Below are 15493 nucleotides of genomic sequence, written 5' to 3' on the forward strand. Positions count from 1 at the left end.
AAATACTGTTCGGTTTATGAACTGACGAATGCAGACATTTGTAGGAATACATACCGTTAGCACTGTGTGTGAACCAAGCAGCGTCTGGAATTTTTCACACAGACAAACTGTAGTTCAAGGTGATAGTCAAATTAACTACCAGAGAGAGAGGAAGAGAGAGAGAGGGCCGGGTGAAGGAGGGGATTAATAAGAAAAGCTACGTAGAATGGGAATTACACACTAAGGTAGGGACAAGGTCATGTTGGATAATTGGTTTATCCTGTGGCAAGCGTTGCACAAAAAGGCAATACGTACTTACTCCAGCTAGGACAGTATTTACGTTGGCGTCGTATAGTTTTAAACTCGTAAAAAGAGATCGGTATGCAAATGAGGGAGCGCTGCAGTCTTCGTAGACATCATATTTCTCTCCTTCCACTGTAGTTCATTCCTCTGCATGTCTACCAGAGCATGTACTGTGATTACAAACTGAAGATGCTTTCGGATGAACCTCAGTCTCAAATGACAATTTCAATTTAGGTTTTCCGTCATAGTTTCGCATGTTTACAACGAAAGCGGAAATGGTTGCATACCCCAGACAACGATTGTCCACTTATGACTGTAATAGTATATGATACATCGACAGGACGCGAAATACTGATTTATTTAAATCCTGTGTTGTTAAGAGACTCAGCATCTCTTCCATTTAAATACTGTATTCCCGCAATGCAGACAGCAGTCCATCGAGAGCAAAATTCTTCCAACGACGTAAAAGAGATACCGGTTAAGAACACTAATTGCATCGGGATCACATAGTTTGCCATTTTTAATACGGCCTTTGCTCGTATAGATGGCTAGTAACTGTTGCCCAAGGAGGCTGCATAGTTTTGCTTTTATCGAATCATGCCCCTACATTTCACAAATAGTCTCGTGGAGTAGTTGCAGAATGGTTTCCCTTATTAATGAATTGACAGACGTAGCGGACGTAAATTATGTACCTGCAGGCCAAGTCATCAATTTGCTGTTGTTTTGTTTTCTTAATTAATAGGACCACCTTAGACAGTCGACGACCTTGAACGGGTTGGAGGCAATATTCTGCTCTGAATGTTCTACGCAAAATATTGCAAAAGACAGTGTATAACAGGGCCAAGTCTCGTGAGAAAACGCTCCGGCAGTTATGGAATCACTCTCTTAACTTGCAACGGATAAGACTTCTAGGCACTGAGTGTGTAAAGCCTTAATTCCGATAAGATCAGTCTGAAAATAAAACAGAAATCAAGCTTTTCATTGGGGTGGCTGATCTCGCATTTAACTTTACTGCTCTACTTGTCGGTCTTGAGGCCTAGCGTACTTTTCACCAGAGGCGTCCCGCACTTCTCGGAGTATCAGAAGGTGGATTTTTTTTTACCACTACAGTGCCCTGTTTTTAACCCGGCCCCTAAGTAAGTGGTCGTTTAACGGATCAGCGGACGCGCCAACGCTTTTCTAAAACCGACCTCGTTAAGTAGCCGCCTGTGGGTTGCGAAGCACTCAGGAGTCCATCACAGCCAATGGGTGCGACAGCCGAGCGTGAACACTCCATTAGCGCGAGAGCTGCTCATTAGATCCTGACCAGCGATTTGCTGCCAATACCGGCATAAACCCCAATCATGCAAATCATGCCTCACATTTTAGTCGCGTTCACCTAGTGAATTACGTTATTACCGGTGAAAACCGAGGGGAAATTTGGAAAGGGGTATTGACTTACAGGGAAGAGAAATTAAAACATTGAGATTTGCCGATGACACTGTTGCTCCGTCAGAGAAGGAAAATGATTTTGAAAAGCAATTGAATGAAATGTTTAATGTCCATGAAAGAGGTTATAAGATGACGATTAACAAAAATAAAACAAAGGTACAAGAAACATAGAGGCAGTTTTGACGTTGCGGTTGAAAATGGAAGCAAGACTGAAGAAAAATCGAGACACCTTCATAGGATTTGTCGACCTAAAAAGTGCTCGACAGTGTCAAGTGGTGTTCCAAATTCTGAGAAAAATAGGGGTAAGCTATAGGCTAAGAAGGATTAATACACACCATGTATAAGAAACAAGACGGAACAATAAGAATGGGAGACCAAGAATGAAGTGCTCGTATTAAAAAACGCGGAGGACAACGATGTAGTCTTTCGTCGCTACTGTTCAATTTGAACATTGAAGAAGCAATGACGCAAATAGAAAAGAGGTCCAAGAGTGGGATTAAAATTCAGAGTGACAGAATATCAATGATAAGATTCGCAAATGACATTGCTATCTTCATCGAAAATGAAGAAGAATTACATGAGCTGTTGATTGGAGTGAACAGCGAACAGGCTAATGAGTACAGAATATGGGCTGAGAGTAAATCGAAGGAAGACGGAAGTAATGAGAAATAGCAGAAAAGAGAACGGCGAGAAACTTAACATCAGAGTTGGTGAAACGGAGTAGACGACGCTAAGGAATTCCGCTAACTAAGCATCAGAACAAGGAGGGCATAAAAAGCAGACTAGCACTGGCGAAAAGGTCATTCCTGGCCAAGACAAGACTGCTAATATGAAACATAGGCCTTAAATTGAGGAAGAAATTTCTGAGAATGTACGTTTGAAGCAGAGCATTGTATGGTAGTGAAACGTGGACTGAGGGAAGGCCAAAACAGGAAAGAATCGAAGCATTTGAGATGTGGTGTTACAGAAGAATGTCGAAAATTAGGTGGACTGATGAGATAAGGAATAAGGAGGTTCTCCGCAGAATTGATGAGGAAAGAAATATAAGGAAAACACTAACAACATGAAGGGACAGGATGACAGGATATTTGTTAAGATATCAGGGAACAACTTCCATCGTACTACAGAGAGCTTGAGAACTTCGGTTGCAATTGCTGCTCTGACATGAAAAGGTTGGCTCGGCAGAGGAATTCGTGGCGGCCGCATCAAACCCGCCAGAAGACTGATGACCCCAAAAGAAAAACACCTCTCGAGGAAGACTGCAGGCATTTCGAAATTATTGGTTTTTGTGAGAGGAACAGCTGTGAAGTGCATGGAAGAGGATACTTCCGATTGTACTAGCTATTAGAGCCTCTGTCCTTTCCATTCACTGATAGAGAGCGGGCAGAATGATTGTTTAAACGTCTCTGTTTGGACTGTACTTCGTCTAATTTTGTCTCCTCGATCACCACTGAAGGAAATTCTCCTAAACGCGTCGTAAATAAAAACCAGAAGTTTAGAGTCTACTTACGTCGTGTTCTTTGACTCACAATTTAAACGGCCAGTCACGGAAACAGCCTTCGAAACACATTTATAGTTCATTTTTCTCGACAGAAAGAGAATTTATGAGAGAAAAAAATCATCACGGGTACTAGAAATACTGAAAATAAAAACGCAGTAAACCTTAACTACATTTGGATTGGGCGAGAAATGAACAACTCTGTGATAGTAGACGGAAAGGATGGCCTGAAGAAGACGCCACTCAAAAATGGAATACAGTGAAGCAGAATCGGAAACACTGAGAGGCAGACAGTGACAGGAAGAATACGGTTGAAGGACGCACAGGGTGATTTCACTTAACATTTCAAAATAACATACTTGATAAGTTAGATTGAGATGAGAAAGCAAAATATATTTAAAACGTATTCTGTGTAATCTAAAACTTCAGCTCTACAACTACATTGAAAAAAAAAAGACCGTTACACGACATTTTACTTTTGTTGGACTTTAGGACACACACACACACACACACACACACACACACACACACACACACACACACACACAGGCAGAGAGAGAGAGAGAGAGAGAGAGAGAGAGAGAGAGAGAGAATGGGATCCGGAATAACCTCTTGCAGATCCTCGTCTGAAACTTGTGGTACCCTGCGCCTAGCTTTACTAGCTTCAGTTACGAACATGCGTTTAACCCCCAGCACTTGCCTGTGTCTGCGTGTCACGTATAAAAAAGGACAGGAAGAAAGGGTAAGAAGTATAAGCAAGGTGGCGATCAGCTACCCGATTACATCGACATAGTTTCGGTGTCATTCTTTATGTATGAATATTCCACGTCTGCCTGTCGCAACGTGAAGTGTATGAATATGCATGGTGGTAACTAAAAACGATCAATCATCCGCTCCGTCTGAGGGCCCGTTCTATCGCGGGGGCTCTTTTTACGATGGCACGCCGCTTACATGCACCTCCGTGAAATTAAACTCCAATTTTCTTGACACAGCTGTCGTTCGTTCAGAGTACTAAACTCGTATTCCGGAGAAAGCAATTTCAAATCCTCGTTCCGAGCAACTGAAGGGGAACCATTGGACAAGGCTAAGACCGATTCGCAACTCGAAGCCTGTCGTGCTCTACAAGGACCTCCCTATTTTCGGGAGGTTAAACACCAGCGACAGGAGTCGAGATAATGGGACATTCTCTGCACGTTTCCTTTTCCGTGACACTATTTCGCACAGCGCCTTTTTAACAGCACCTTTATCAAAACTTTGTTTAACCGAGGCCAGCCTTGTAGCCTTGCTTATCTTTGGTGCCGTACCACGTGTCCTTCGTTGTTCGACTTCCACTTGTCGTTACAGCGTCCTAGAAGAGGGCGCAGAGGCTATTGAGAGTGGTCAGATCAGCAAGACATTGTGTCATTCGACATGTACAGTTTATGTCATAATTTTGATAGTCACAGATATTGATGTTACTGGTAATTAACGGTTTATTAGCGCCAAAATTTTTGTCGGAAATAGAAAAGGATTTACTTGTGAATCCAGACGCTGTCTATGCAGGGTGGCCAAAGTAGAACTTGTACGGAAACTGTGAACCAAACACTAATCGTAGCATAGGCAGAGTCTTTATATGGTACTGCAGTAGAATTGCTGATGCGGAATGCTTCGTGTTACGAGAGCTTACATACCTGGTCACGTTGAACCGGATGTCATCTGAAGACATTAAAAAAAACAAGACGTGAAGGTCTAAATGTCCCGATACCTTCTCATTCAGAAACCACCGTTGGAACCGAGTATGCACACGTTCATTTAGAAGCTTTAGTTCATCGACAACAGAAAATTCCTGACGATGAAGATGCAGCACCTTTCTGATACGGTTCTGAGACTACGATCTTTTAAGTCCTGCTTGCACAGTTATCCGATGTTTTGCTAGTCGTAGATATTAATATTACCCGTAAGTAAAATTTTACAGACATCAGAGTCTTTGCAGGAAATAGAAAGATATCCACTCGTAAAGCCGCATTGTTCTGCAGGATATCGTTGACTGTTTTGTAATGCTAGCATTCGTTTCTGTTGTGTTTCTAACACTGTCTGTGTAGACTACATTATACTGTCACGAAATCCCTGAAACACGTTTATTTTTCACACCCTATATATTTTAAACGATGCTTCACTTAACGATTCAACATGTGGTTAGCACAACAAAAATGGCATAAAAATGATGGGCAATTTTTTTCTTCAGAGCTAATCAGATACAATCAAAATTGTAAAATACAACTTACGACAAATCAGACTGCTAGAAAAATAGTGGTTATACAATAGTGTAAACGATAACATGCGAGAAAACGTTAGTCACTTATCTGCGAAGAGCATAAAACAGAAGGGAAGACAGATGATACAAAGTATTAACCACTACCAGTTACGAAAATTACTGCCGTAACAGACTCACTATCAGTATTTATAGCAACATCTAGGCTCGCCAGAAAAAGTTTCTCCCGTCGTTGTAATTGACAGGTATCTCAGTTTTATCTCGGCTATTTCACAGACGACGTATCCGGAAATAGCACTGTCAGTTACTCAGTGTTGTAAATGTGAAGAAACTAGTTACTCGTGGGCACACTGAATAATAAAAAGTAATCCTACAGCTAGACTTTCTCTACAATATATTTTGTATAATTTATTATGAGGTATGCGAAAAGTTATTTATCAACTGCGCGCTAAACAGAAGTAAGGACACTGAAAAAATATTTCGTCCCCCACATGACATGACACTGAGTAAACATCAAAAGTGTCTTAACGGATAAAATACTTTTCTCATCCAACATTCATCACGCATTTGATGACACAGTGGACGTGGAAGGAGAGAGAGGAAGTGACACTGCACGAAATAGCTTTTGGCGATCTGGACGCCATAAATGCGAATGTAATAATTCAAACTGGCAGAAATAGCACCGGACTCGAAATACAACGGTAAGTGCTTAATATTAAAATACTATAGCGCACCTGAACTAAAATGATGGAACTAGGATGTATTTATCCACGATGGAATGCAACCGAAGGAATGAGTAGCCATTCCGCTTCTTCAGTGGTACGGCGATTGGCTTAAAAGTTGTACCCTCCGACTCACCTTTAGGTACAACAACATTCGCCTGCATCGACGGTTGAGCTCTGCAAAACACCGCCAAATACACGTAACATAATACTTTTTGTGCTAGCAGAATGGTAGGAGAATGGCTGCTTATTTTGTTATCAAGTAGACATCGGCAAAAGATACTGAACTAATTCGGAGAGGCGATGTTACGATAGTAATGAGTCGGCACAGCACACACGGTAGTGTAATACTCGGGGAATGTTAATGCAAGAAGTAAGGCGTAGCTCTCACGAAATCCTGTTGGCGAATTTGGAGAGCCTGTATTCGGTGAACACTGTGCGACACTTCTGCAGCCACGATCATAAATTACGTTTAGGGAGCACGAGTGTAAGGTAAGAGACATTACAGTTCATACGGCGCTTATGGACAGTTACTTCCCCCTTGCTCAGTGTGCGAATGGAGTAGGAAAGAAAATAATGTTGATAGGAGGTACCCTCCATTTTGTTGTGTAAATCGTACAATAGTTTTATGAGTACTATGTCGCGTAGGCTAGATGCAGTTTCCGAGACTTCGTCGTAACGGCGTTACGGTTTGAGTAAATCGTATCTAAATTCACTTACAATCTCCTATTTATACCGGCAACAGCGTAAAACCATTTTTCATTTACGAGAGAGCGGACTAACAAAACTCTTGTACAACTCGTCACACAATATTGATATAATATGCTGATCCGAAACCACCTACGACACGCAAAGAAATTGTATGTGTGCAAACAAGGATGTGTTGATGGGTATATAATTTTTAGGTTTAATGTGAAGTATTCGAGAACAAATACATATGTAAACCAGCTCAAGAAAAGATCCGACTAGCCGGCCGGAGTGGCCGTGCGGTTCTAGGCACTACAGTCTGGAGCCGAGAGACCGCTCCGGTCGCAGGTTCGAATCCTGCCTCGGGCATGGATGTGTGTGATGTCCTTAGGTTAGTTAGGTTGATTTAGTTCTAAGTTCTAGGCGACTGATGACCTCAGAAGTTAAGTCGCATAGTGCTCAGAGCCATTAAAAAAAAAAAGATCCGACCGTCTAATTAATACTTCCTTGCGAAATTTCAGAAACCATAGGTGGATTATAAGATTACTCCAACAGGATGTCACAGGAGGAATCACCATGTGCTAAAGGCCGTTAATATTCTTAAGTGAAAACATCACGTAACCATATACTCTATTCTCAATAATGTGCGAAGTACAGATCTACTGACTATGTCAAGAATGCTAGCGGCGTTGGTGGAGATAATTTAACAAATCGTTGTTTGATGTGTCCGTTGCCAGGCTGATCTGACAGTTCAACAAAAATGCAGCTGTAAATTTGACTTCATCTAAATACAGCTGTATTGCTAACAGTATCGGTACTTATATTTTTCTGTAGCGCGAGGGCAAGTGTTTAAAAGATGGAAATCAATCCCTCAACCGGTTGTACATTTCAAATCTGGACTATAGTCTGAAACCGCGTCCATAAACAGCAACTCCGTGAAGGATGACTGAACATGTTCTCGTTTAAGCGACCAACACGACTAATATCGTGAAGTTCAAATTGCTTTATCTCGGAACAGCTGGAATATGGAATACATTTACATTACTTTTCTCTTCAGGATTGTCCACATTATTTCATCATCCTTCTGAAAAAATGTATTTCATTGCACTCAGATGAAGATAAGCTTATTCATCTCGCTTTGAGGGCTTCTAGTTACATGGAAGGAGGTATCGATTTGGAAAGGAACCAGTTTCCGGAAGCTTACCACCTCCACACAACAGAAACTTGGTAAGCTTTGTCAACTGATACTCTTAAAAGCTAAAAAAGTGTTTAATATCAGACACTGATACCAAGTTATTCGAATAAAGGGTATATCTTCTTACTGATAGAATAAACAGAAATCAATTGTTCATTTTGTCGGTATGCAGACTATGCCAACTTCAAGAAATGCCGGTATCTGTTACATCTGTACGTTTTTGATTTTTGACGGCGTAACAGAAATCGCTTTTAATGAAATCCTCTGTCCACCATTACTGACGGATACCTTATGACTACCATAGTTTTGATGTTGTACGATCTTCTATTGGCTACGATACTATCAGAACCCCATAGATAGTAATGTATAATTGACGGCATAGTATTATGTGTCCTCGGAGTCTTCGTTAGACATGACAACATGATACTTTATGACACCTAATGATCATCAAAGGAGCAAACTGATAGCAAATATCATAGAGAATATGCAGCTCTTTAAACAAATGCAATTTAATGAAATTGTTTATTACCACTCGATAATAGCCCAGGAGCCGAAACTGGTCGCGGAAAGAAATACAAATTTGAACGACGGGAGCTGCTATTTTATGAAGTTGATAACAACAGCTGCAAATGGTCTGTGTAGACCATGTTGGACCGTACAAGAGGTAGAAATCTAGTAACAGAGTCACGTTGGATTACCGTCAGTTCTCAGTTAACCGACTCAGAAGAAAGGAATATATTTTTTATATTCCTGTTCACAGGAACTACATACCTGTTCGATTAACACTGGAGGCCCTCAAAGTGTGACTTCACAAAAGTGTCTGACTACCTGTTTGGGGACAGTGAATTTGTTAAAATGTGAAAAAGCTATGCAGAAAGAACACAGAAATGCTACAAGAAATACGTTGTTGTGTAGGTTAATCTCCGTCTTTTGCAACTCTAATGAAAGTCTTAATAAGACCAGATGCTTCTCGTTTTATTCTGAGGTATCTTCAGTGGTCAAGTTTTTTGTTGTTTACTTGATTCTTCTTTGAATGCCTATTCAAAGAAACCTTGCGTCGTAATCAGAATAAAACAGGCACTGCAATATCGTATTTATCTGCCGATATCGGGCAAGAGACTCTCGAATACAACGTCTGACCTGTACGGGGATATGCATAGTGGATGTACGAGTACAGGTCATAGACATATGGAAGTTTGTATGTGGCCGTGAGTCGTGCACGGGTAGCCAAATGGTAAGTCGAAGCGGGAAACCCGGGTCCGGCGCAAATTTTCACTGTCGTTCCATTCAACTGCTGATGGTTGTCCTTATTCGCAGTTGCGAATACATCTAATGAAGAAAGATGAAGCGACCAACAAAAAACCTGTCCGCTGAAGGTGCTTTAGAAGAAAGCGCAACACGTCTGGTCTTAGTGAGACTTTCACTACCGTTGAGAAAGATGAAAATTTAGCTACACAACTTGTATATCTGCAACTGCGGAAAGAGAGACCGAAAAACAAGGAAGACAACAAATACGTTCTGCATAGTGGGAGACTTATTCAGAAAATTCCATCTGACGTTCGAGTAGTAGTGAAAGATCACACTTCTTGCCCTATGTTTGTCGCATACTCTAATAATGCTGAAGTTAGTGATGTTCGAACTGGTACACAGAACACTGGAGATCTTCCATTCCGTTTACCATCGGCGAAATGAACAAAAAAAAAAAAAAAAAAAAAAAAAAAGAAAAAAGAAAAAGAGAAAAAAAACGGGTGGGGGAAAGGGGAGGACACTGGATATGCATACCGCACGATAGCTTACGGATTAAAGATGTAGACGTAATGTGGTACAATGAGAAATTCCGTCTGCTACTTCCGTACTTAAGGTGGGGTAGAACGTCAAACGGGCCGACTTGGAGCAGGAGAGGCATCACAGGACATTTTAATTTCCAGTGTCTATACTTTTACAAATAAATTCTTAAGACTTTGTCAGCATCACCAGGAAGAATTCAGGACTCACACTCATTGCAGTGGAAGTTCGAAAACATAACAAAATAATTTTTTTACGTGTGAAATTTCATCATTTTTTCACTTACTAATGGCTGCATTTGTTGCTATAGGTACACTTTTCTTCATAAGTTAGAGAGATTCTTCGATGAATTTTGCACAGCGTACATACCATACTTACAAGTGTATGAAACTCTAGAATTTATTTAATTTATGAAAAAACGAATGATCTGTTGTATTTTAAACTTCATGTTTAGAAAAAACACAAATTTTGTAGTTAATTCCCTCAATTTTTACCACAGCTTTTAATAGATTTGGAAAATTCTAGAGTTTCATACACCTTTAAGTATGGTTTGTATGCTGTGCAAAATTAATCGAACCTTCTCTCTTACTTATGAAGAAAAGTGTACCTATAGCAGCAAATGCTGCCATTAGTAAGTGAAAAAAATGATGAAATTTCACAAGTAAAAAAATTATTTCATTATGTTTTACAACTTCCACTGCTATGAGTGTGAATTCTGAAGCCTTCCTGGTCATGCTGACAAAGTTTTATGAATTTATTTGCAAAAATATAGACACTGGAAATTAAAATGTCCTGTGGTGCCTCTCCTACTCCAAGTCGGCCGGTTTGACGTCCTACACCCCTTAACTTAGATTTACGGGCTGTGAGGTATTTGTAGGCGTAAAAGGAGTTTGCTCTGACATTAAAGATTTTAAACACGATAATAATGAGCGTATGGCATTGGTGGCCAGGAGACCTGTCGCGGGGCGGTTCGGCCGCCGCTCCACAAGTTCTTTAACGCCACTACGGCGACTTGCGAGTGAATGAAGATGAAATGATGATGAAAGACACACAACACCCAGTCATCTCGAGGCAGACCCCACCGGGAATCGAACCCGGGACCCCGTGCGCGGAAAGCGAGAACGCTACCGCAAGACCACGAGCCGCGGACTTACACACGATGATCGATAAGCTACAAGACAGTGTGTCAACTGTTCAGGATCCCTGCTCCTAGCGCTAACGACAGGTACGCCATTTGTCGTAAGGCAACGAAATTAGATTCACTCACACGGAAACACATCCAGAGGTCACACACATCACGAACGGTGCATCACGCGGTTCGATTTAGAACGCACTCACTGTGGTATGAAAATAAATAAATAAAAAATAACAATTGGACAATTACGAACAGAAGTAAAAAAAAAGAAGCAAAGTGGCGCTGGTAGCAGACCGGGGCTTTCGCGGTGGCTGCAGGCGCAGGCGGCGTGCGCGCCGTGTGACGTCACGACCACCACCAGCAGGGCAGGCGGCAGCGGCGGCGGCGGCGGCGGAAGCAGCAACAGGTGAAACGGGCCGGCCCCCTCTTTGCGAAGAGCGCAGGCGCGGAGAAGGCGCGTCGCCCGCTAGCGTCAGCATCACCATCTGCGCGGCAGTCGGCGTCGGTAGCGTCGGCGAGCGGCTCGGGTAGGCACTGCGAGATGCTGAGCCACGCTGCGGTCCAGACGAGGGTGATCCTGCAGCTAGCGCCGATGCTGCTGCATTCTTCGCCGGACTCGTTCCAAATAGCGCCTAGCGAGACCAACAGGTTTTCGGGTCCGGCTCCTCTCTGCTGCTGCTGCTGCTGCTGCGGCGACGTCCGCCCGAGACGAGACGGGACCGACTCGCTACGCCAGGAAATAACTTAACCAGTCTCCACTTTTATTTATCACGATTCCGGATTTTCCGGTAGTGGCGGCGGTAGTTGACGAGACAGTAGTTATTGCTTTCGGGATGGCTGCCGATACCGCTCCGGGCCATGCCTGTTCCCTCCCACAGATGCACTGAATCTAAATAATATCTCCGGCTTAACGAGGGGCCTTTATGCCCCTTTTTAGGACGTTATCCTCCTACCTCGCTCATTCTCTCTATCCCTTTCTCTATTCCTAGTTAATTATCACTATCTCCCTCTCGCCTCATCTCGGGACCCACCAATTACTGGGTGCTCAGATAATGGGCAGAGCAAGTCAGACCAGTTCCTCCAATTAAAAACCGCCCGCGCAGCATAAAAAAGATGTCGAATTCCTCCCGCCTCGCCCTTGGCTGGACGTATTCAAGGGTGAGTCATTCAGAACCAGTAGCTTCTTTTGTCTCCCACGTCATCCGTGCTCCGTCTCGTATTTTAATCTTCCTTTCTCTCTTCCTTCTTCCATTCAGTAGGAGGGGATTTCCAGTCCCTGTACCATCATCCAGATTTACTTACTCCGTTGTTTTCCAAAATAATTTGCCGCCCGGAGTGGCCGAGCGGTTCTAGGCGCTTCAGTCCGGAACCGCGTGAGTGCTACGGTCGCAGGTTCGAATCCTGCCTCGGGCATGGATGTGTGTGATGTCCTTAGGTTAGGTCGGTTTAAGTAATTCTAAGTTCTAGGGAACCCATACCTCAGACGTTAAGTCCCATAGTGCTCAGAACCATTTGAGCCTAAATCATTTAAACTAAATGCTTGGAAGATTTTCTTTAGAAGCACATCACTGATCTTCTTCCTTTACCAATTCCCCCATCGTCAATGATCACGTCGTAGACGTGTAGCCGAAAACCCTTTTCCTTCTATCCGTTTTCCTCACTGTGCCACTAACCTTCGGATTACTTTGATGTTTTCTTTTGTGTCTTCCTGTTCATAAATAGATACCCGAGTTCTGAGTGGTTTCTACACCCATCATCTGCTTTTTATTCCCAAATCACGTCGTTCTATGGCATATTGAAACTTTCTTGGTTCCTCCCATTATCACATTTGCTGGCGTAAAACATTTATCAGTACCTTCCCCCTTCAGATGGTTAAGTTTTTACATATGCTTATTTCTCCTCTAAATTTATGCTGTTAGCTATAGATCCATATTTTATCTGCCATATTCACCATTATATAGTTCCACATAATCGCCTCGCAGCAGAGATTGTTAACATACGTCAAGTCTGTCTCACTTTCGTTTTCTGGTAAGGAGATAGGTTGGTCGTGTGCATTTGTGGGCCACATGACGGAGGAGCAATGCATTGGGAAATATTCACATATTTCGACAGTATTACCCGGATGAGTAATAGAACGCTGCTTGTAATTACTTTACCAGGCACTGGTACAAACTCAGGGGCCATTTCGATAAACTTCGAAATAATTGAGCTATGGGCCCACACCCCGCTTCATATTTTCCGATTGTTTCATGTCATCTTTCATGCACATAAACACAAATTGAACGCTATACTTCACAAATATTTGTTAGATCTACAAACAACTGCCCAGTAGAAGATTTCATGTCGGTTTCTTCAGCTCTGAGATAACACCCACACACATCGCAAAAGACATCGGACGCATCCGCTTGTCAAATTTTAGTGCTAAGGTTTTTCTTTATATCTTTCTTCCAATAAATTAGCAAACGTTATTAAATTTCTCGATTGCTTCGGCCGGAATGTACAGTTTTTCTTTATAAAGAGCAAAGATCTTTCCTACTCGTCAGAAATATAACTTCCAGGTTTTATCGACAATTATGTACCCTCTTCTCGTCATTCATTAAAAAAATAATAATTTAACGTCCCATCGGCGATTGTCAAACTACACATCAAGTGCCAGCTCCAATAGCACATCCTACAAATTAGAAAACCAAGATCCGAAACTTCATTTCTATCATTTGTCTGTCGCATTTCATTTAATGTGCGATCCATTCTCGCTGCAACAACAGTGTCGATATTTCAGCCTAAAACATGAGTTCCTACATCAATTAATGCCACTCTCCAATAACGTTTCATATTGCCCAAAAGAATCAGACAATAAAATGTCCAGGAACAATGTTGTAATATAACTCAAGTTCCTAAAACAAATGTCTCAACAAAGCAAACTCCTTTCCATACCAGTACACGAATTTTCCATGTTCTCTAGTTCATTGTCTATACAAGGATCCCAACTTTGGTACAATCTTCCTCGAAAGATTAGAGGAATTTAAATCATTTCAAACTTCAAGAGACAGCTAATGGCCCACCTTCTATCACAATAACTGTTTCTTCCGGAGCTCAATGTCGTCAACCTTCCCTCCTCACCACTTTTCCCTCCTCTTAGGTACAGAGTTCTCTACAGAAATTCGGTTCTTTCCTAGCAGCCGTTGTCACTATCATCTCAATCCTCTCCTCTTTCATTATTTCTTCCACTTCTTCTAATACCAAACAAGGCTTCAAAAGTGCCAAACTAATCAATATCATACTTAATGCCACCATTTTTTACTGTGATTATTAGTGTTACTGTTCCTATTATTTGCAAATTATTACTTTTTATTAATAATGCAAATTATTATTATTGAATTTGTTGTGTATAACTCAATAATATCATCCACTATTTTATTATTATTATTATTATTATTATTATTATTATTATTTCCAGTTATTATTTTTGTTAATAATGCAAATTGTTATGATTGCATGTAACTACATAAAACAGCGACCAGTCACTTTTTTTGAAATAGTTACTTATTCATTCCATGAACCGGTTTTCGAACCTTTTCAGGCTCGTCTTCAGATGGTGTGCAGGAAGTTACATAGCTGTTTCAAGCATAATGCTGGGTGAAGAAACAGGACTGGACAAGAATGGAAAAGGAAATCGACCGTGTTCTTTTCCACGGAACCCAACAGACGTATGGTCTAAGAATGGAGTTCTTAAGTGTGGATGGCTGTCGGAAATTTGAACTTATACCACATGTTAGTTAGTCCACTGTCTTAAGCACTGCGATTCCTCACTTGACCATTGTCAAAATAAGACTCATTCCTATGAATAAACCTCCTGGTGTAATGAGAAGAGAGATGAGTGAATTAATACACAGAAGAAGAGCTGTGCAAGCGGCCGATTGGACAGGTACTATGAGGATAAGGCGAGCTATTTTGTTTGCCGTGTGGTCAGCCCAGACAGTAGTAAACTTAAAAAAATGAATTTTAAATAGTGTTTTCAACCCTAGATAACGAAACCGTCGTAAAATTTAAGGCTGCAGTTGGTACCAAATCGCGATTCTCGCCGATCTGGTATTATCAGGACAGGGTGTAAAACAGGACATTTTGTACTTATTTTGAATGTGACGTATGATTGGAGAACTTGTAATTAATTGGTGCGCAAACTATAAATTATGACTTCCTTTGAATAAAGTGCGGAGTCGTAAAATTTACATTGGTTTAGTAACGATGTAACATTTCGCCCCTTCCGTGTTCTAGGGTTAAGAACTGGAAAACGGAAACTCGTCGATTCAAGGAATAACGAAAGATACGAGAGGAACGCGTTTAACAGAAGATATGACGCAAACCCAAAATTATATTTAGGCACTTCATACAAAATGTAGTGGTGTCTGAGGAAAAGAGGAGAATGAAAAAACGATTCTGGATGAATGAAGGGAAGAAAAATGAAGTGGAAGGATAAAGAGAAATTCGCAACTGAGAGAGGAAGTGG

General features: G+C 41.5%; 1 long non-coding RNA gene across 1 annotated transcript in view; it reads right to left on the reverse strand.

The window, feature by feature from the left end:
- LOC124798274 overlaps window positions 1-11629 on the reverse strand; it is a 110217-nt gene extending 98588 nt beyond the window's left edge. Inside the window, exon 1 of the long non-coding RNA XR_007016932.1 lies at window positions 11281-11629. This is a non-coding gene — a long non-coding RNA (uncharacterized LOC124798274). The remainder of the gene's footprint in view (window positions 1-11280) is intronic.
- Window positions 11630-15493: the final 3864 nt, after the last annotated feature.

Source organism: Schistocerca piceifrons, chromosome 5 (assembly GCF_021461385.2).
Source record: "Schistocerca piceifrons isolate TAMUIC-IGC-003096 chromosome 5, iqSchPice1.1, whole genome shotgun sequence".
Lineage (NCBI taxonomy): Eukaryota > Metazoa > Arthropoda > Insecta > Orthoptera > Acrididae > Schistocerca > Schistocerca piceifrons.